General features: G+C 37.0%; 1 protein-coding gene across 5 annotated transcripts in view; it reads right to left on the bottom strand.

The window, feature by feature from the left end:
• Positions 1–23621, bottom strand: part of SBF2 (SET binding factor 2) — a 473595-nt gene that overhangs the window by 423733 nt on the left and 26241 nt on the right. The window lies entirely within an intron of this gene.

The raw sequence follows: 23621 nt of genomic DNA, 5'->3' as shown, positions 1-23621 counted from the left end.
GAATCCACTTGCAGTGCAGGAGACCTGGGTTCAATCCCTGGTTGGGAAGATCCCCTGGAGAAGGGAAAGGCAACCCACTTTGAGTATTCAGGCCTGGAGAATTCCATGGAGTCCAAGGGGTCCCATGAGTGACCCCTTATAGTCACGGCTGAGTGACTTTCACTCTCACTTTAGCAACTAAACAAGAACAAACAACAAAGAGGACCCCAGGAAGCTCTCTCACCCTCGTTCCACCATGACAAGATAGTCTGCAACACAGAAGAAGGCCTTCACACCAGAACCCAACAATGCTGGCATCCTGATCTTGGACTTCCTGCCTCCAGAACTGAGAAATAAATTTCTGTTGTTTATATGCCAACCAGCCTATGGTACTTTGTTATAGCAGCCAGAACTAAGATATGCAGCTATGCATATGGCTAGCTCCTTCTAATCTTTTACATGTTAGCTTATATGTCACCTCTTTGGAGTGCTTATCCTGACCACCTTGCAAAAATAGGTCTCTGCATTATTCTCTGTGACTGTACTATTTTTTTCCCTTCATTAACACTTGTCACAAATCATATGGTGTTTTTGTTTTGCTTTACTTTGCTTTTTATCACCTCAGACCCCCATACATAACTATAGCTCCATGAAAACAGGGACCACATCTGCATGGTTTGCCAGGCTGCCTGACAGCTAATACAGCAGGAATACTGAGGGTGTTTAACTTTTTTTTAATTAACTGAAAACCAAAAACAGGCTCAAGTATTCACACATCTCAAATATTGTTTCATTTTAAATAATTTGATATCTCAGTTTACCATATTGGGGGCAGGGAAGTATGAGGAAACAGACTTGGCAAATGTTCATGTACAATTTTTATTAAAAATAAAGCATAAAATATATCCTTTATTGCCCCAGAGAATCTGTGTTACTTGAACCAGGGTGGAAAAAATAGTTTCAATTATATTTTTTTAAAATCACTGGTAATATTCCAAACTAATTCACATCAGGAACATATCTTTAAAACTTACCACTGAAAATCTAACTGAAAATATTTAGCAATTTAACAAAAATAAAAACATTTTTTCCTCTATAAAAAAAATATATAAGTGGACTATTAAATTATGCCCCCAAAATGAGAAAGATATTTTAAGCAGATGTAGCATTTTGAAAACCCAATTTTTTATCAAGAAAGCAAGAATGTTCTTAAGAAAATAGTAAACATCTAAATCCTAGACAAGAAGTACTCTCTGTCCCTAAAAACTAGTCATAGTGGTTGTATTTGTGATACTATAAATAGAAATCTATCTCCTAGTTATTGTTGTGCATATATTTCCTTTATTACCTCCACAGGAGAAACAGATGACAATGACTACATCAGTTTTTTTAAAAAAAGCAAAAGCTGCTTTTTGCTTTTATGTCTTTAATTCTATTAAAAGTCATCTTCAATTCACCCTGCCATAGAAGTTCTTAAAATAAAAATCGGTGCAGTTAACTTCTAATTATCCCAAGGGAAGCTATTCCTACTACTTCCCAGGAATATTTCATCATTCTAGACTCAAACATTTGCAGCATTTGTAGTAAATTAAAATATGACAGCATTCATTATTTTTAAGATTGGCAAAAGTTAAACTGACAAGGCCCAGAGCTGATGAAAGGATTTCAAGAGGGAAAAAAGCATTCATATACCTTGCTACCAGAAGTATAAATTGGCAAAATTTATAGAAGTCAATTGGTATATGTTTCAGAAGTTTTTAAAATGTTTCATACCTTTAAAACCAGGATTTTCATTTTGAAAACTTAATCCAACAGAAATAAGCAGTCAGGAGACATATGTAAGCCTGTCTGCTGCAACACTGTTGGGTAATATTAAAAAAATGTAAATTACCTACATATGATTTGGTTATTTGGCACTGGAAAATTGCTTAAATAAATTATTGTATATTCATATATCAGTCAGGGTCCAGTCATAATAGGCATAATTCATTTTTTGAAAAGACAGGGCATACAACTATTAAGAAGAGCATATATCTTTATTTATTATCATAGATGTCCGGAACATTTATGGGCTTCCCAGGTTGCGCTACTGGTGAAGAACCTGCCTGCCAATGCAGGATACTTAAGAGATGTGGATTTGATCCCTGGGTTGGGAAGATCTCCTGGAGAAGGAAATGACAACCCACTCCAGTATTCTTGCCTAGAGAATCCCAAGGACAGAGGAGCCTGGCGGGCTACAGTCCACAGGGTCGCAAAGAGGCAGACACAACTGAGCGACTAAGCACAGCACAGCACACATGTCTAAAATACAGAAACACTTTCAATCCTCTCTGTTGAGTATAATGTTAGCTGTGGATTTGTCAAATACGGGCTTTATTACGTTGAGGTATTTTCCTTCTACATTCAATCTGTTTAGAGCAGTGGTCCCCAACCCTCTTGGCACCAGAGACGGATTTCATGGAAGGTAATTTTTCCACAGACCCGGGGTGGGGAGGATGGTCTCGGGATGATGCAAGCACATTACTTTTATTGTGCACTTTGTTTCTATTATTATTACCTCAGATGCACCTAAGATCATAGGCATTAGATCCCAGAGGATGGGGACCCCTGGTTTAGGCTATCTATTCTGAAAGGATTTGAGATGTTGTCAAATGCTTTTTCTATATATTTTGAGATGATCAAATGACTTTTATCCTTTTTTATATTTTATTAAAGCAATGTATCACACTGATTTATTTGCATATGTTGAACCTAAACCAGTATTTTCAATCAAGGAATCTAACTTACCATATACTAAAACTTTTTTTTATTGGAGGATAGTTGATTTACAATGTTGTGTTAGTTTCAGGTGTACAGCAAAGTGAATCAACTATACATATACATACATCCACTCTTTTCTTAGATTCTTTTCCCATATACTAATAGGCCATTACAGAAAACTGAGTAGAATTCCCTGTGCTGTAACAGTTGGTCCTCACTAGTTCTCTATTTTATATACAGTAGTATGTATATGTCAATCCCATTTTCCTAATTTATCCCTCCCCCACCTACCCCCTGGTAACTATAAGCCTGTTTTTTATATCTGTAACTCTATTTCTGTTTTGTAGATATTTTCTGTTAACTATGCCTTCTCTTCAAAAGTTTCATGTTGATACACAAATTGAGTTCTCTAATTTTCCCTTTCAAAGGAAAATTATCATTCCTATCAATTCTTTCCATTTTTATCATATTTTGACAAGACTTCTTCACATATGTGATAAGCATTATGTCCTAATCTTCATTAGAACTGTATAGGAAGAGTTATTTTGTCTGTATCTTAAAGCATAAGAAATATGTAGCAAAAAAAACTTTCTACTGACAGATCATTGGTCAGGTGCTCTTATTCTGAGTAATCCATATCTTATAATCTTATCTATCTATACCACTAATTTTTAAGAGTTTCTAAACTAAAAAGTATCCATTTACTTTTCCTTACTTAATCTCTTGGTGTTAAGAGGCTAAGGAAAAAAATAAATTTTTCCCTAACAACAAAAAAAAATTTTTTACCTCAAAAATTCTGTATTATTTTGAACAACCTACGCTAATTCTTTTTAAAAAAATGATTATTAGCATGGCAGCCAAAGAGAGGAGCTGCTCGGATCTCCTTTCAAGAAAGAACATAAAATACACCTGCATGGAGGGTAAATAGCGATTAGAATCTTCAGGTTCTGCCACAACTTTCTAGCCAAAATCACAATTTTCCCAGGCATAACCCAACCAATGACTGCACGTGGTTGGGATACAAGGACGTGGCCACTTCTACCTAACACAGGACTCCTCTAAGAGGCAGTCTTTGCTCTAGAGCTCCCCACTGAGTTGGCTGAGACTTTGTACCGAGTTAACTGCTGTACAGAGTATTAATTAAGCTAGGACACTGGCTTAGAAATTGGCTCAGAAAAGAACACATCCTTGATGTCTGAGTAAAATATTTACAGGGGTAAAAACGACTACCTTAACCAACTTTCCAAATAAAATGGCAAAAGTCTTCAGTATATTTGTTTTTAATATTTTATACCATTTTTTTCCTCCCTAAAGATTCATTCATTATTTTGACACAAAAAGTAAACCCTTTAATCTAGAAAGAGTTTCAATTGTTATCATAATGTAGAGCAGTATCTTCTAAATCTCATCCTATAAGTACCCGTGGAAGAATCCAAGGGAGTATACAAATTAGAGAAATAAGTGTTTGTTTGAGGTGCTAAAATTAGTTTTATGTTTGGATCTTTGATGAATAATAATGCTACATCAGTATTAAATAATTGTGTCTGCTGGGTCCTTTGGGAAGAAGATGCTAAGACAAAGACAGGAGTGCAAGAAATGTTTTAGAGAACAATGCCTGTGAAAGGTTAAAGGAAGCAGGACTGGGCCAGGAAAATCTCACCATGATGCAGCAAGGACAAAATCTCAATCATGTGATCAACTAACATTTTTTTAAAGCCAACTGAGAAACTTGACCTACACTAACACCATACCTATAGTTATATGAACTTCTTTCCTTTTGTGAAAATGGAGAAAATACTTTGACATCAACTATCTTTCTATCATTTCTCTAGTTCTTCACAATTCCTCAGTGACCATCATTAGCCACTTTCTAGGACCATCACTGATGATGCCCTCGAATTTTATTAATCCCCCATAGAAAACTTGAATCATTGTGCTAAGTCGCTTCAGTTGTGTCTGACTCTGTGCGACTCTACGGACTGTAGCCTGCCAGGCTCTCTCTGTCCATGGGACCCTCAAGGCAAGAACATTGGTTGCCATTTCCTTCTCCAGGGGATCTTCCCAACCCAGGGAAAGAATCAGTGTCTCTTACATCTCCTGCACTGGCAGGAGAGTTCTTTACCACTAGCGCCACTTGGGAAGCTCTGAATCATTACTGCAGCTAGCAATCCAACACATATATTATCATCTAACATGAGTATCAATTTCCTTTTAAAAAATTATCACCAAAAATGGTATAAAAGAAGAAATTTTAAATAATCTGATTACAGACTAAATTAGAGTAAGCAAAACAGAAAACAAAGAATTAGAGGACACAGATCCAGGAGAAGAAAACCTAGAGGTAAAAATCAACATTTTGGGCCACTTTTTCCCTAGCACAATTCTCCAAATCCAGCTGAAGATTTAGAAGATCAGCAGACCTTCTGACAGGCAGGGAGGGATAGAGAACAAATACTGGAGTCTAGAGTCCACCAAGAAAAGAAGCAGAGTTAAATACTCTGTATCTGGTATCCATACCCTGAAGGGCTACTCCCTAGGAAGCCTAAAATAACTGACTATCTTTGGGATTACAGCCCAGCCTCAACTCACCTCAGTACTTAAAACTGGATTAAGGTGAGATAGTATCACTAGTTCCCCCAGCCACCTGCCAGAAGCAAAAATAAATCTTCATCCTAAATCTTCAGTTATTTCTATAACTTTTCTCATATCCAACACTCAATCAAAATGACTAGGCATAGAAGAAAATTTTCTTTTCTAAGCTACAATAAAACCCCCACAGGAATCCAGAAAATAGCGTTATCAGAAACAGACTTTAAAATACCCAAGTCTTATGCCCCATGCATAACTTCTATAAGAATATTCCTAGCAGCTTTACTTGTTATAACCAAACACTGAAAACTTCCCAGGTTTTTCCCAGGTGGCGCTAGGGGTAAAGAACCTGCCTGCCAATGCAGGAGACAGAAGTGAGGCGGGTTCAATCCCTGCGTCAGGAAGATGCCCTGGAGGAGGAAATGGCAACCCACTTCAGTAATTCTTGCCTGGAGAATCCCCATGGACAAAGGAGCCTGGCAGGCTATAATCAACTGGGTCACAAACAGTCAGACACAAACTGAAAACAACCTAAATGTCTTTTGATGGATAAATGAATCAACAAACATCAATGTTGTCAATCTGTCAAACAGCCATAAAATGGAATTTTGTTGTTGTTTAGTCTCTAAGTTGTATCTGACTCTTTTGTGATCCCATTACTCAACAATGAAAAGAAACTATTTGATCAACACAACCAGGATATCAAGATAATCATACTGAGTGAAAGAAGCCCCCCAAATATGTACAGGTTATACATTTATATAAATTTCCAAAAATACAAGTAATCTACAGTGCCAGAAAGCAGATCAGTGGTTACTTAGGGATGGGGAGTCGTAAGGGGAGTAATGGATATGTTTATTATTATGTTGGTCATGGTGATAGTTTTACCAGTATAAACGTATCAAAACTCATAACATTGTAAATATGTGCAGTTTATTTTATAATAAATCAATTACATCTCAATAAACCTAAAAACCAATAAACCTAAAAAATCTTAATATGTTCAAATAAATAATAATAACAAAAGAACCAGGTAAATAATCTAAAATTGAAGCATACTATTAACCAAAATTAAGAATTCAATGTGTAGGTTTAAAAGCAGCTCCGAATGTAGGTCAGAAGAAAACATGCAGAATACAAAGAGACAAAAGGATGGACTATATAAAAAATTAAAGTTGGGGAGCAAAACACAGAAAAGATACAATGGGAAAATCAACATACACATATTTGGAATTCCAAAATGAGAAAGAAAATGGGACAGAAGAACATTCAAAGTGATAATGGCTTAAAATTTTTGAAAACTGATTTCGAAACATCATGATTGAGCCTAAAGAAGCCCAATGAAATGCACACAGATAAATACAAAGAAAATCATGGTGAATTCAAAAACAAAGTAGGGGGAAGATGTTAAAGCACTGCATGAAAATGATAGCATCACTTCCTGGTGGAAGTTTGAAGAGCCAGTATGATCCACCACGAAGGCGGATTCCATCAGCACCCACCCATATTCTTTGGACCTTTGGGGCCAACTTTCACCTGCAGGGTCAGCATCTGGGTGCCTGAGCGCCTTCTCTATACCAGGAAAGACAACCTGCCTGCCTTCTCAGCAGGTCACAGTGCCTAGGAAATTACATGCCAGGAGAAGAAAATGGCAGCCCACTCTAGTATTCTTGCCTGGAGAATCCCATGGAAGAAGGACCCTGATAGGTTACAGTCCATGGGGTCGCAAAGAGTCGGACACGACTGAGCGACTTCACTTTCACGAAAAAAAAAATTAGGCTAACTTCAAGAGAGACAATAGAAGCCAGAACACAATAGAGACACACCCTTAAACTGTTGAATGGTAACTGCCAACTTAGAATTCTATTCCCTGAAAAAATATTTTTCAAGCATGAATGTGAAATAAATACATTTTCAAATATAAAAGAGAATTCTCACAATTATACACAGAAAACTCAGCATAATTATTTTGAGACTAATTCACACAGTTGTATATCAATAGCTGTTCCTTTTTATTGCTAAGGCGTATTCAACTGTATAGATATATCTCAATTTACTTGTACATTCATCTATTAATGGACATTTGGGTTGTTTTCAATTTGGGGCTATTACAACCATAGTATGCTTCAAGCAGAAGAAATACTTTTCCAGGCAGAAGCCTTAGAGATGCAGGAAGGGAAAAAATGTAACATTAAATATGTGAGCAAACCTATATTAATAACTGTTTAAAACAACAGCATTTAAAACAGCAGCACACAAGTCAGTAGAAATAAATGAAGTTAAATTGTTCTAAAGTTCTCACACTAGCAGGGAGAGGATAAAATTAAAAATATCTATATTATTAGCCTTTGATAATTCAAAGAAAATTCAGTAATAATTATAAAGAAATGTGAGACATTGAATTCTTAAATTCAACATATATGGGACTTTCCTGGAGGTCCAGGGATTAAAGCTCCACATTTCCACTGCAGGGGCACAGGTTTGACCTCTGATCACGGAACTAAAATCCCACATGCCATGCAGCACAGCCCCCCTCCCCCCACAAAATTCAACATATACTTACTGAATGCCTGCTATATGCCAAGCACAAAACACGTACTATCTATACACAGCAGTGAACAAAAGAAATTGTTACAAGCGACTCAAAGCCCACCAACTGTGGAATAGATAAATGCATTACAGTTTCTTCATAAGATGGAATACTACCCAACAGTGAAAACAAACTACTATACATACAACATGGGATGAATCTCAAAACATAATATTCAGTGAAAGAAGCAAGACACAAAAGATTATCTATGTATTCCTCCATTCATGTGAAGTCCAAACACAGGCAAGAATAATCTATAGAATTATAAATCAGAAGTGTATCTTTGGAGAGGAGGAAGGGTTAATGATTGGAACAGAGCATAATGAGGACCTACGGGTACTGATAACGGTCCATTTTTGAAGTGAGTGGTAGTTAAATCGGTGTGTTCATTTGGGGGAGTATTTACTGAGCTGTGTAGTTTGTGTACTTTTGTATATGCATGCTACAATTTCATTAAAAGTTTTTTAAAAGATGGTGTAGTTTATATGTACTGATACAGAAAACTTCAGAGCATACTCCTGGGAAAATTAAGTTCTGAGAAAAAGAAGAAACTACTGAATAACAGTTTTATCTCTTTTTATAAAAATATATTGCCTATATACATTATGCAGAAAAGAATTCTGAGAGGGTATCAACAAAATATCAGCAGGTGTTATATCTGAGTGGCATAAATGGGGAGGGGCATGCATTTTCTCCCCATATTGGTCTGTTTTTTAAATTTATACAACAAATATGGAAATCCCACATGATAGATATACATGAAAACTGATTATAAAAGTCTTTTTATCCTCCTTAATCTAAAGATAATTCATCTTAAAAAAGGAGATAAAAGCCAAATGGGAATAGAAAAGCTCTGCTTTCTCTGACAATCTACTAATACAACACCTCAGTTCCAAACAGCAGGACTATCCTTTCTTTGTTGTTACTGCTACCAAAACAATCTTAAAAGCTTTTTATGGACTTAAACATTTGTTACAGCTTCATTACAAGCTTTGGCCTTCTCCACACTATTTGTATACTCTGCTGCTGCTGCTGCTAAGTCGCTTCAGTCGTGTCCGACTCTGTGCGACCCCATAGACGGCAGCCCACCAGGCTCCGCCGTCCCTAGGATTCTCCAGGCAAGCATACTGGAGTGGGTTGCCATTTCCTTCTCCAGTGCATGAAAGGGAAAAGTGAAAGTGAAGTCGCTCAGTCGTGTCCGACTCCTAGCGACCCCATGGACTGTAGCCTACCAGGCTCCTCCGTCCATGGGATTTTCCAAGTAAGAGTACTGGAGTGGGGTGCCATTGCCTTCTCCGTTGTATACTCTAGTGTCTTTTATATTGATCTTTGCTTATATCTGTCTTTGCCCATTTTTTATAGCCTATCAATAACTGCATTCATCAGTACTCCCATCTTATTTCACCTTCTGTTCTTCTCAAAAGTAATATCCCAAGATTTTTTTAGAATGTCTTGTCTTCAAAGAGCAAAACACTGGAAAATTAAAATTTCACCAACTCCACACAATTCAAACACGTATAAATACTTGTCACTAAAAGTACATAACTCTTTTATAGCTAACTGTAAAATATTACAAACCCTTTCAATGCAGTTACCCAACAGTCAACACTTTTTCTTTTTTCTTTTTGGCCATGCTGCTGGCATGTGGACTCTCAGTTCCCCAAACAAGGATCAAACCCATGCCCCCGCACTGGAAGCTCGGAAGTGCAGAGTCTTAACCACTGGACTGCCAGCGAAGTCCCCCAGTATTCAACATTTTATGTGCTTCATTTTGGGGTTTTCCTAACATCGCTTTAATCAAACCTTTAAACAGTAAATGAAATGCAGAAATATTTACCACAACAATTTATAAATATTCAATTTTACTTATATTACATAAAATGTATACAATGAGAAAAAATAACACCACTTGATCACTCTAACATAACTTACTTTGAGGTACGTCCCCCTTTCATCTCTCTCCACTTGGGTTTATTTCAGATCTATAATTACTTTGCATATATGACCTCAGATTTTCACTTTTTTCCCCAACTATATACCATAAGAATTTTCCATGTTTCTATACCCTCCAACATTTTTAATTATAATCACTCCATGCTGAAGATTACTGGCTCCAGTGTTTAGCTACTATAAATAATGCTGCAAAAAACATCTTTAAAGTGAAAGTGAAAGTGACTCAGTCATGTCTGACTCTTTGCAACCCCATGGACTATACAGTCCATGGAATTCTCCAGGCCAGAATACTGGAGTGGGTAGCCTATCCCTTCTCCAGGGGATGTTCCCAACCCAGGGATCAAACCCAGGTTTCCTGCACTGCAGGCAGATTCTTTACCAGCTGAGTGAGCCACCAGGGAAGCAAAATAAATACTGCTGCAGTAAATATCTTTATATAGTCATTTTCCCATATTTTTTATTATATTCTTAGGTTAGATTCATAGTCTTCCCTAAGGCATTATGGAAAAAGTGGTTCTTGAATTAAAGAAGAGAGAATTTCAGGAATTCCCTGGCAGTCCAGCGGTTGGGACTCCACACTTTCACTGCTGAGAGCAAGGGTTCAATACTGGGCGAGGAACTAAGAACCCAGAAGCCAAGAGGCAAGACCAAAATAAATAATAAAGGAGAGAGAATTTTGAATATATAAGAGGACAAGCAAGGCCCTGGATCTGAGCTCTGTGGGGAATACAGAGTGATTCCATTTGGGTGATACATTATATATGTATAAAGGAAAACAATAAGAAATAAAAATTGGAAAGAGGGATTGAAGCAAGATAAAGGAGGAAATTTATGAAGTGGACAATGGAGGGTAACTCTTTAAATAACACAGGTTAATGTAACTGATACATATTTCTCAAAGTAAGTCAAAACCTTAAGTGGCTCTGAATATGTAAGTGGGTTTTCTAAAATTTTTATCTAAAGACCTACCTTAAATCATAAAATTATAAACCACCTCCTATATCAGAACTTTTGTTAAGCTTCAATCTTTTTCAGGTTCCCCTTCTAAAAAGTGAGTTGATTCAAGGGAATGAGAAGACAAGCCAAAGACTGGGAAAAAAATATTTGCAAAGAAGATTTAAGTAGACATTTTTCCAAAGAAGACATACAGATGGGCAATAGGCACAAAAATAGATACCCAACATTGTGAATTATTAGAGAAATGCAAATCAAACCACAATGCGGTAAACCTCATACCAGAATGACCATCATTAAAAAGTCTACAAATAACAAATGCTAGAGAGCGTGTGGAGAAAAGGAAACCTCCTACAACATGTTGATGGGAATGTAAGTTGTTGGTACAGCCACTATAGGAAATACTATGGAGGTTCCTCAGAAAACTAAAAATAGAATTATCATATGATCCAGCAATCCCATTTATCGGTGCATATCCAGACAAAACTATAATTCAAAAAGACACACGCACATCTACGTTCACAGCAGCACTGTTCACAAAAGCCAAGATGTGCAAGCAATCTAATGTCCATCAACAGAAAAACAGATAAAGAAGATGTGATACATATATACAATGGAATACTACTCAGCCATTAAAAAAACAAAAACAAAATAATGCCATGTGCAGAAACATGAATGCAACCAGAGATTATCATAGTAAGCAAAGTAAGTCAGAAAGACAAAGACAAATAACAAATGATATTACTTATTTGTGGAATCTCAAGTATGACACAAAGGAACTAATCCACAAAACAGAAACAGACTTGGGGCACAGAAAACAGACTTGTGGTTGCCAAAGGGGAGGGAGTTGGGGAAGGAATGGAGTGGGAGGTTGGGGTTAGCAGATGTAAGCTATTATATATAGAATGGATAAACAACAAGGTCCTACTGTATGGGACAGGGAACTATATTCAGTATTCTGTGATAAACCATAATAGAAAGGAATATTTTTAAAAGTGTACGAATAACTGAAACAGTTTGCTGTACAGCAGAAATTAACACATTATAAATCAATATTTGCAAATAACATAGCTCATAAAGGGCTGTTATCCAAAATATTTTTTAAAAACTCTTAAAACTCAACAGTAAGAAAATGAAGAATCCAATACATTAAAAATGGGTAAAAGATTTAAACAGGCATCTTTCCAAGGAAGATATACAGAGGAATATTAGCATATGAAAAGACATTCAATACCATGTTTTATTTGGGAACTGCAAACAAATAATGAAATACCATTACACACATGTTAGAATGGCCAAAATTCAAAACACTAACAACATTAAATGCCATCAAGAATGTGGAAAAACAAGAAATCTCATTCACTTCTGGTAAGAGTGAAAAATGGTACAGCTGCTTTGGAAAACAGTGTGGCAGTTTCTTACAAAACTAAACATACTGTTACCATACAACGCAGCAATTGTGCTCCATGTTATTTACTGAAAGAAGTTGAAAACACACATCCACATCAAAATCTGAACATGGATTGTTAAAACTTGAAAGCAACCAGTATGTCTTTCAGTAGGTGAATGGATTAATAAACTCTGGTACATCCAAACAATTAAATAATATTCAGCACTGAAAAGGCTTGAGCTATCAAGCCAGAAAGAGACATGGAGGTTTCTTACATGCATATGACTAAGTGAAAGGTACCAATTTGAAAAGGCTACATATGATATGATTTCAACCAAATGACATTCTGGAAAAGGCAAAACTATGGAGACATCTGTTTGATCACAGAAAAAGCAAGAGAATTCCAGAAAAACGTCTATTTCTGCTTCACTGACTATGCTAAAGCCTTTGACTGTGTCAATCACAACAAACTGAGGAAAACTCTTCAAGAGATGGGTAAACCAGAGCACCTAACCTGCCTCCTGAGAAACCTGTACGCAGATCAAGAAGCAACAGTTAGAATCAGACAAAGAACAACAGACTGGTTCAAAATCAGGAAAAGAGTATGTCAAGGCTGTATATTGTCACCCTGCTTATTTAACTTATAAGAAGTATACATCATGTGAAATGTGAGGCTGGATGAAGCACAAGCTGGAATCAAGATTGCTGGGAGAAATACCAATAACCTCAGATATGCAGATGATGCCACCCTTATGGCAGAAAGCGAAGAGGAACTAAAGGGCCTCTTGATGAAGGTAAAAGAGGAGAGTGAAACACCTAGCTTAAAATTTAACATTCAAAAAAACTAAGATCAGGGCATCCAGTCCCATCACTTTCTGGCAAACAAATGGAGAAAAAATGGAAAGAGTGACAGACTTTAGTTTCTTGGGCTCCAAAAATCACTGCGGACGGTGACTTACGCCGTGAAACTAAAGCACTTGCTCCTTGGAAGAAGAGCCATGACAAACCTAGACAGCATTTAAAAAGCAGAGACACTGCTTTGCCGACAAAGTTCCATATGGTCAAAGCTATGATTTTTCCAGTAGTCATGTAAGGATGTGAGAATTGGACCGCAAAGAAAGCTGAGTGCCAAAGAATTGATGCTTTCGAACTGTGGTGCTGGAGAAGACTCTTGAGAGTCCCTTGGACTGCAAGGAGATAAAACCAGTCAATCCTAAAGGAAATCAACCCTGAATATTCACTAGAAGGACGACGCTGAAGCTGAAGCTCTAATACTTTGGACACCTGATGTGAGGAGCCTTCTCATTGGAAAAGACCCTGATGCTGGGCAAAACAGGGCAGGAGGAGAAGGGGATGACAGAAGATGAGACAGTTGAAGGCATCATCGACCCAACGGACATGAGTTTGAGCAAACTCCAGGAGATAGTAAAGAACAGGGAAGCCTGGCATGTTGCAGCCCACGGGGTCACAAAGAGTCAGACACGACTGAGCGACTGAACAACAACAAATGGAGACAGTAAAAAGATCAGTAGTTGCCTCGAGTCAGGAGAGAGGTCATGATGAATAGGCGGAACACAAAGGATTTTCAGGACAGTGAAACAATTCTGTATGATACTATAATGACAGATACAAATCATTATGCATTTGTCAAAACAGATAGAATGTACAACACCCTAATATACAGTAAGAGAGAACCCTAATGTAAACTACAGATTTAGGGTGATAATAATGTGCCAATGTAGGTTCATCAACTAACAAATGTCCCACTCTGATGCAGGTTGTTGATAGTCAGGGAGGCTGTACATACCAGGGTAGAGGGTATATGGCATCTCTGTACTTTCCCCTCAATTTGTTATGAATCTAAAACTGCTCTAAAAATTAGTCTTTTGTTGTTGTTGTTTTTGGTTTTTTCTTCCAGTTTTATTGAGATACAACTAAAGTTTTTTTTGATTGGAGTTGCTTTATAATGTTGTCTTAGTTTCTGCTGTACAGCAAAGTGATCAGCTATAAGTATTCATATTCTCCTCTTTTTTGGATTTCCTTCCCATTTAGGTCACTATGAGCATGGAGTAGAGTTCCTTGTGCTATACAGTAGGTTCTGCCTCATTAGTTAACTACTTTATACAAGGGCTTCCTAGGCGGCTCAATGGTAAAGAATCTGCCTGCCAATACAAGAGGTGCAAGATATGTGAGTTCAATTCCTGGGTTGGGAAGATCCACTGGAGTAGGAAATGACAACCCACTCCAGTATTCTTGCCTGGAAAAGTCCATGAACAGAGGAGCCTGGCAGATTACAGCATAGGGTCGCAAAAAGTCAGACATGACTGAGCGCACACACAAAGTGTATATATGTCAATCCCAATCTCCAATCCATCCCGCTACCCCTTCCCCCCTTGGTAACCATATATTTGTTCTCTATGTCTGTGATTCTATTTCTGCTTTGCAAATAAGTTTATCTATACCTTTTAGATTCCACATACATGTGCTAATATATATTTATTTTTCTCTGACTTATTTTACTCTGTATGATGATGTCTAGGTCCTTTCATGTCTCTGCAAGTGGCACAATTTCATTCCTTTTTATGGCTGAGTAATATTCCACTGTATATATGTACCACATCTTCTCCATCCATTCCTTTCTTGATGGCCACTAATCAGGTATCACCTCACTCCAGTCAGAATGGCCACCATTAAAAAATCTATAAACAATAAATGCTGGAGAGGGAGTGGAGAAAAGGGAATCCTTTGCACTGTTGGTGGAAATGTAAATTGATACAGCCACAATGGAGAATAGTATGGATGTTCTTTAAAAAGCTAAAAGCAGTGCTACCATATATTCTAGCAATTCCACTCCTGGGCATATACCCAGAGAAAACCATAATTCAAAAATATATATGCACCCCAATGTTCACTTAAGCAGACAACCTAAATGTCCATCAACAGCATAAATTCTTTTTTTAAAAAAATAAGTTAACATCTAAAAAAAAAAAGTTAACATCTCAAAAGCACCTAAGAGTCTCATATGCAGTAAAACAGCAGTTCATTTATGCTTCATTAAATCCTACCTTGATCACAGAGTTACAAACATCAAAATAAGCACATTAGATGTCTTTCCAAGTTAAGCATCAAGGTCTTGATTGGGATTTACATTACAAGGGTGTATTTGTCTGTTAAAACTTAAATTGTACACTTAGGCTCTTGTGTATTTTATTCTATATAAATTAACGTCCAGAAAATTCTGAAATGTTAAAGTGATTCTGAAGAAACTTGACTAGGTATTACAGCCCATAAGCAAATAAAATTTCTGCACTTGAAGTTGATTTTTTTTTCTGTTTTAAAGTTTTAAAGGAGAGGTGCTACCAAAGATACAATAATTAGCAATGCAACCACAGAGAGAAAGGAAAAAAACTGGAGAGGATAAAATACAAGTTTAGAAGTTGAAAAGCAGTTGGATAAATTTAGCTGTACTAGCTCACCTCAGAGAAGGCAATGGCACCCCACTCCAGTACTCTTGCCTGGAAAATCCCATGGATGGAGGAGCCTGGTGGGCTGCAGTCCATGGGGTTGCTAGGAGTCGGACACGACTGAGCGACTTCACTTTCACTTTTCACTTGCATGCACTGGAGAAGGAAATGGCAACCCACTCCAGTGTTCTTGCCTGGAGAATCCCAGGGACGGCGGAGCCTGGTGGGCTGCCGTCTATGGGGTCGCACAGAGTCGGACACGACTGAAGTGACTTAGCAGCAGCAGCAGCTCACCTCAGAACACTAAATCCTAAACCATGGGGAAAATGACTAGAAGCTACCAGATTTTACACTTCAGAATGCTCAACAAGCTCTGACAGTCCCAAGCAAGACTGGCAATACGAAACAATTCTAGAAGTAGAAGGATCAGTGGGACTGTAGGAAAGCCTAGGTAAAAAGCAGTTAAATCCCCAGATACCCTCCCTTCTCTACACACCTAAGTGACTGTCCTTGCTCTACCCTAGCAGAAGAGTAGAAGCTTAATTAATAATAGGAAAAAATAAAAGAGAGGGTAACTCATCTGTGGGAATACTTAGCAATTGAGAGTAGTGATTTCAAACTGAACAGAGAAGAAATGGTTTAAAAGTTTACATAGGGAGTGCTGCAACCCCAAATAATCTTCCTCTTCCTGGCTCCCAAATTTCTAGCAAAGAAACCTATACCTCCCAGGCAAGAGATGGGAGGACCGTTCTCGGGGAAATCTGACAAACCCAAAAGACCAAGGGAGGATGGAAGGATATAAATCTGTAAGTTACCAATTTGGAAGAGTCTATTGTATAGCCATAATAATGAAGACAAAAACAGCCACTTGAAGACATGAAATTTCAGAAACCAGGAATAAATGAGAAATCCAAAACTATGAGGGAGGGGAAACAGCACCACATACAGGATTAGGAATCAGAGTAGCTCTGGATTCTCAACAATCTCAAAATCTAAAAGACAATGGGTAGGGACTTCCCTGGTGGTCTAGTAGTTCAGACTTTCACTTCCAATGCAGAGGTTGAAGGTTCTATCCCTGGTTGGGAAGTTAAGATCCCACATGCTTTGCAGCCAAAAAACCAATAAACATAAAACAGAAGCAATACTGTAACAAATTCAACAAAGACTTTAAAAATGGTAGACATAAAAAAAAATCTTTAAAAAATAAAAAGGCAATCGATCAATAACTTCAAATTTCTGAGGGGAAATATTTCTAGCCAATTCAAAGTATCAATCAAGAATAAAAACATTTCAGACACGCAAGGCCTCGGGAATGTTACTTCCTTTTCATCTTTTCGAAAGATGCTACTGGAAGATAGCGCTAACAAAATTAAGAGAGAGAAAAAAAAAGAAGAGGTGAGATTCGGGAATAAAGAGATTCTACACAAAGAAGAGAGAAAAGGAGAATCTTCAGAATGATGGAGAAGAAAAGTTTCAGGATATCAGTGGTGCATCATACAGAACAATTAATATAAAAAGCACCTCAGTCAGGCCAAGGAGAGACAGCTTCAAGAAGATAAAGCTGCTGCTGCTGCTAAGTCGCTTCAGTCGTCTCTGACTCTGTGCAACCCCAGAGACGGCCGCCCACCAGGCTCCCCCATCCCTGGGATTCTCCAGGCAAGAGTACTGGAGTGGGTTGCCGTTTCCTTCTCCAAGGCATGAAAGTGAAAAGTGAAAGTGAAGTCGCTCAGTCGTGTCCGACTCCTAGCGACCCCATGGACTGCAGCCTACCAGGCTCCTCTGTCCATGGGATTTTCCAGGCAAGAGGACTGGAGTGGGGTGCCATTGCCTTCTCCGAGATAAAGCTGACAGAGATTTAAATGACTGACAGAGTTAGTTGTATTTGAACTAAGGATAAGCAATAGAAAACTAAGTAAACAACAAAAAAGATAATCATTATGTCCATTTACATCACCAAAATGAAAGCACTGAACACTGACTTAAGACAAAATTACAACGTAACATTTGGGAAGATGCCAGGTGAGTGGGAAGCGCTTCTGTGCAGGCAAGTGAAATAGGTTAGGGGAAAGTCAATCCCCATTTTCACGATGGGAAGTCCAAGAAATACAGCCTAATATTTTTAATCAAAAACAGCAATATAAGGTTTATTTAGAGACATGGAGTCATAGGAGTCTTCAGATAGGGTCAGTCAAGGCTGCAAGTGAAAGGAAATCTTAAGCAACAGTAGTTTAAACAAAACAGAAATTTCTCTTTCACACAAATGAAATAATCTAAGGTTGGTATGGAGGATCCATAATTATCTTTTCATTCTACAATCTTCAATATATAGTTTTTAATTCCTTGCTCATGATAGCTGCTCAAGTTCTAACCATAACATCTACTGTCTAATCAGCAAGAAAGAAAAGTAATAATGAAGGGTGTGTTCCTTCCTCTTAAAAACATCTCCCAAAAGCTGAAAAAGACTTACTGTTTAGTATTTAATCATATTACTGCAACTAGCCACAAGAAAGATTATTAACATTTTTGCCCTGTTGTGGGAAAAAAAAAAATCACTTCATTAAGATCAAGGATACTTTCAGAGTATCAGATGTTATTAATTCTGCAAAATGCACAAAGAATGAGAAATTCCCTAGAGTTAACACACTATAGTTAGTATACTAATAAATTATACATATATATATTTTACCAGATCTTTACATTCAGAAATAAGACTTTGTTTTCTCTCTTAGTTATGGTCTAAGGACAAGATTTTTATGTTGAGTGGGAGAAAAGAAGTACATGCAAAGTAATTAATAATAGCTAACATTTATTCAGTGTTTTCTATATGTACAAAGCCCTTTACAAACATCTCCTTCAATCCTTACAGTCTGGTAGATACTCTCATTATCTCCATTTTACAGATAAGAATGGAGGATGTAGGTAACCTGTCCCAAGTTTTGCATCTGACAGTACAGGACCTGGGATTCAGTCTCAAGCATTCAATCATAACTCTACAATCTACAGCCTTTTTAACACCTGAGTTGTCCTGCTTTATTTCAGTGAAAATTCTCAGTTTTCTTATTTGAATTTAATTAAGATTGCTTGCAGGAGAAGAGGGCTACTCAAGCAAGTTCAATTGAAAGAGAAGTTATTACAATGGCACAACAAAGATCTCACAGAAATCCAAGGGCTTGATTCACAGAAGCCAGACCAAGCCCCAGAACGCAGGTACATGGCCTGGGTTTGCTTACCTCTGCACGCCTTCTCTGTTCTGCCCCCCTTTTTTCTGTTGGCCAGTTCCTTTGCTCCTGAGTAGTTCCCGACTCCTTTGTGATTTTCACTAGCTGTCCTACTGCTGCTATGTGGCTCTTTCGGCCCCTCTGCCGTATGGTTTTCCATGTGGGGGTCTAAATCATATGGACCCATCTTTCCTTTCAGCGGCAAACCACATAAGTGAATGGGTTGTCCTTTGAGTTCCTATCCTGTCATTTCTGAAGAAAGTAAAGTTACATGATCCAAAACATGGCCACTGACCCTTAACATGGCCGTGACACTTCACCTAGAAGTCGGATACGGATCAGTGGGATGGTTAAGATTTATTGATTAACTAACTGACCTAGTTTAAGTGAAACTATCGAAGAAAAAGATAGTCATGTGAAATTTTTACTAGATAAATATTTTCCAAGATGCCTTTCACAAAACAGTTCTAGTCAGTGCCCTGTGGAAGAGTGGTAACTTTGACTAAGTATATATGGGAAACTCTGCCTATATTTAGCTCTTGAAGATTCACAGTGTGGAATGGTATATTTAAAATTTCTGGGAAAAAAAAAAAAGACAAAAAAAATTGGGAATCCCTGCAATATGAAATTTTGATGAGCTCTTTAACATAACATTTCCCTCATTTACTTTGTCATAGAACTCTTACTGTGTAATATCTCATTGAGCAGTATTTTGGGAAGCCTTGCATTAGAACAAGGTAGTCTTCTTAGTGGGGTAGGAGTAGTTATTTATAAAATACTATTGTTAATTCTACTTAGCAGTCACTGACAGTAAGGGATGGTTGTTAAAAACACAGGCTGTGGCATTACAGAGATAGGATTTGAATTTTAGCTCTGCAACGTATTAGATGTGACTTTGGATAAGAGTTTAACTTTTCTGGGCTTCAGTTTGCTAATCGGTAATATATCCCAGCAGATGCATAGCCCAATGCCTGACACAGTGAATACTTAATAAATGGTGATATGTAAAACTGTGTTTCTACTAGAAAATGTTCGGGTGCACAGTTAGGGCAATCATTCTTCTGTAAGAAGTTATCTTATATGGGAAGAGTTTTATCTAGCATAGCGTAATTTATGAGTAAGACTTCATTTTAGGATAAATATGGAATAAGTATGGTTTCAAAAGAACTTCAATTCACAGAAAAGATATCAGTAGGAGAGAGGCTATTAAATTTTCTACACCCAGGAGTAAAATTTATGGGGGGGTGGTGTGAGTTGAGGTTACTGAGACTGCTGGATAGGAGTATGTGTGTAGAAAGTGACAACACGGTTAAGAGACTATGCTCTCGAGAGGGCAGACCAGATTTTTAAATCTGAATTCAGTTAATGATGCTTTGATTTTTAAACCAAAAATGTACAGACAAATATAATGCCCTGGGTGTAAGTAACAGCCACAGTTCATTTCTGGAAAAAGCAGCTCTCAAGGCTTGCATCACATGCTTTCTATCATGAGTTCCTTCCACTTTGCCACAATTAACTGGACCAGGGATGTGTATGTAGGCCAGTGGCTTTTACATTAGCATGACCTGAGAACTATTCAGTAGTTTTGTCTCACAAAATGATGAACTAACTCAGTCTGATCTGCTTCCTTAGGGAATCTGAATATGAGACGGCAAAGAAGGCAGTAAGCAGAAGCTGCAGTACAGCAGAAACCATGAGGTAGAGAAAGCAGTCGTGGTCAAGAAGAAAACGAATCTACAGTCAGAGTGGAGGCAGAATCAGGAAACTGAACGATGACAATGATCAATTAAGAGTTCCTGTTGGGATACCAATTTTATTTCATTCATCCAGTTCCCAATGAGGCCTGATGGTGGAGACTTTTCTTGTCCTTCCACACTACACCACTTACTCTTAACTAAATTTCTAATATGAAGTAATTTAATTGAATCTACATATAGCTCTGGCCATCAGAAAGAGTCCATCTTGCTTAATATTAATACTACCACCCACTTCCTTTAAATAAAGTACAATAGTTCACTTAGTTGGTATAAATGAGGCCAACTGATGAACCAGGTGGGAAGAACAGGGCCTCTGTGCCATTCCTAACCAGGGACTGTATCAGCAGGTGGGCCTCTTCCTGTTTGGACGTAGTTGCTTCAGTACTGGGGGACAGAGACTTGGGTTTAGGACTCTGCCATCCATTAGCTATGTATGATCTTAGAGAATTCTCTTCATTTGGGGGTCAGAGTTTTCTTTCTATAAATTTGAAATTAAGTCAAGCCGAGGTTTCTTGGCCCAGAAAAGAGACTTGGAGCACAACTGGTCATTGTTCACAGCATTTAGAAATGGTTAGAGATGGCAATAAACCTGAAAGATGAGAGGAAGTAAGTGTAGTCAATCTAAGTAAACATTAAAATATTGACACAGCTTAACTAGGAAAGCCTAATAGTTTTCAGTGTTTCTCTACTCTTTTGTTTATGAAAAAAGGGAATGTCTGGGGGATGATACATCTTCACAGATGGGACATTAACTTTAATACCATATGTTTCTGGTTTTTTCTCCTTTATTTATATTTCAAATATTTATAGCCATTTCCTCTAAAGAACTTGACAAAACAGGTAGATTTGTTTTTCAATCAGTACTTCCCTAGGCTTTGTGTCAATTTGGCTGCTAGTTGTCCCCCAGTATCTGTTTTTCCCTCTTATTCAGTAATGGAATCTTTGGTTTTTAGCTGAGTACATGGCTACCTGGAAGAAAATTATGTCCTATTTTTCTCTCACTCAACATAAAAATCGTGTCCTTAGACCATAACTAAGAAAGAAAAAAAAAACAAACACCTTATTTCTAGATGTAAAATGCAGAAAATCTTGTTTTTAGATCTTATTTCCACATGTAAAAAGTTTGGTAATTTTTTTTTAATTACTAGTACACTAACCACAATATCTTAACGCTAGAGAATCTCTCACCCTTTCTACATTTTGCAAAATTAATAATAAATATTCTGAAAATATCTTTGATCTTAAGGAAATTACTTTTTTCCACAACAGGGTAAAAATGTTACATAAATACCAGAGACACCTTATCTAAAAAGCATCAACACTGTAAAAGATTCCAAAACATAACAACTTTTAAAGGACAAAAAAATAAACTGTTTCATAAAATAATACACTATTTCTCTTTTTCTCAGATTATTATATCTGGAGTCAATATACAAATGTACTATAATAACAAGAAATAGCAAAGGAAACAAATACATGGTAGCTTCAAGTGAAGTCTTTTAATAACAATTTCAAATACAAAGACAAGTGATTTCATTACCATTTATTAACTATATTTTTAAGTCTATTAATACCTGGGTCATATTAGATTTACTTCACATATTAGTCATTTTAATTAACCTGTCCCCACCCATAATGTGATAATAAAAATAAAAGTCTATATTGTTTTTACTTCAGTAAGATTAACTATCTTTCACAAGTAATTGAATCTGTGTTCAATAAAGAAACAATCTGAGCTCATATTTGAGCACTACCATATATAAAGCAGCAATTCAATTATAAAATGAAAGCAATCCAATTTTGATATGGACAAATGATTTGAACAGACACTTCATCAAAAAGCATAAGAAAAAAATGATCAACAACGTTAATCAGAGAAACTAACATTAATTAGAGAAACCGAACAATGAGATACTACTATACACATACCAGAATGGCCAAATATTTAAAAGACTGAAGACACCAAATATTGATAAGATTGTAGAGTAACTGCAACTCTCATACACTGTTGGTAGGGATGTAAAATGGTACAACCACTTTGGGAAAATATGTTGCAGTTTCTTATAAAATTAAGAATACACCCACTATGACCCAGGAATTTAACTAAGTATTGACTGAAGAGAAGTGAAAAAATATTGTCACAAAAAGACTCACAGGAATATTCATAGCAGTTTTATTCATTATAGCAAAAAATTGGAAATAGCCTAGGTATCCACCAATAGAATGGACAGACTGTTTTATATTCACACAGTAGAATACTACACAGCCGAAAAATAAAAGAAACTTCTGATAGACCTAACAGTATGGGTCAAAAGCATTATGTTAAGTGAAAGATGCCTTATATAAAGGCATGCATGCTTTATAATTCCATTTACAAGAAGTTCTAAAATGGGGAAAATTAATCTAGGGTGAAAAAAAAATCAGAACAGTGACAGTGATTACTTCTAGGAGGGTTGGGAGCAAGAAATGACTGGGAACAAGCATAAAGGAACATTCTGGGATAACGGTGCTATGGACTGGGTTATACATATGTGTTAAATTTCCAAGAATGTAAACTTAAGGTTTGTGTAGCTCATTATATATAAATTTTACACTGAAAGAAAAAAGGTCCAAAAAATAGCACACTCTAGTTCATGATATGCATGCCAAACTAATTAGGAAGGAGTACACTGAAACCAACAATTTACTTTGAAATGCATCCCCCCAAAAGATGGATAAACGGGTGATAAAGAAGTGAACAGAAGCATTAATATGGGATAAAATAAGTACAATAAAATGTTAATTGTACAGTGTAGGTAGTAGGCATATGGTGCTCACTATAGACTTCATTCAGCTTTGAAAAAAAACTTTTCTTCTGATTGCACTACATGGCTTGAGGGACGTTGTTCCCTGATCAGGGATCAAACTCAGGTATCAGATATAGCAAATACTCAAACAAGTTTTTCTTAATTCATCTGAATTGTCATG

The sequence above is a fragment of the Giraffa tippelskirchi genome, chromosome 11 (assembly GCF_054371585.1).
Source record: "Giraffa tippelskirchi isolate mGirTip1 chromosome 11, T2T-mGirTip1v1.2.pri, whole genome shotgun sequence".
In the NCBI taxonomy this organism is placed as follows: Eukaryota; Metazoa; Chordata; class Mammalia; order Artiodactyla; family Giraffidae; genus Giraffa; species Giraffa tippelskirchi.
The sequence above is the reverse complement of the archived record's forward strand: the minus strand, read 5'-3'. Positions and strand labels throughout refer to the sequence as shown.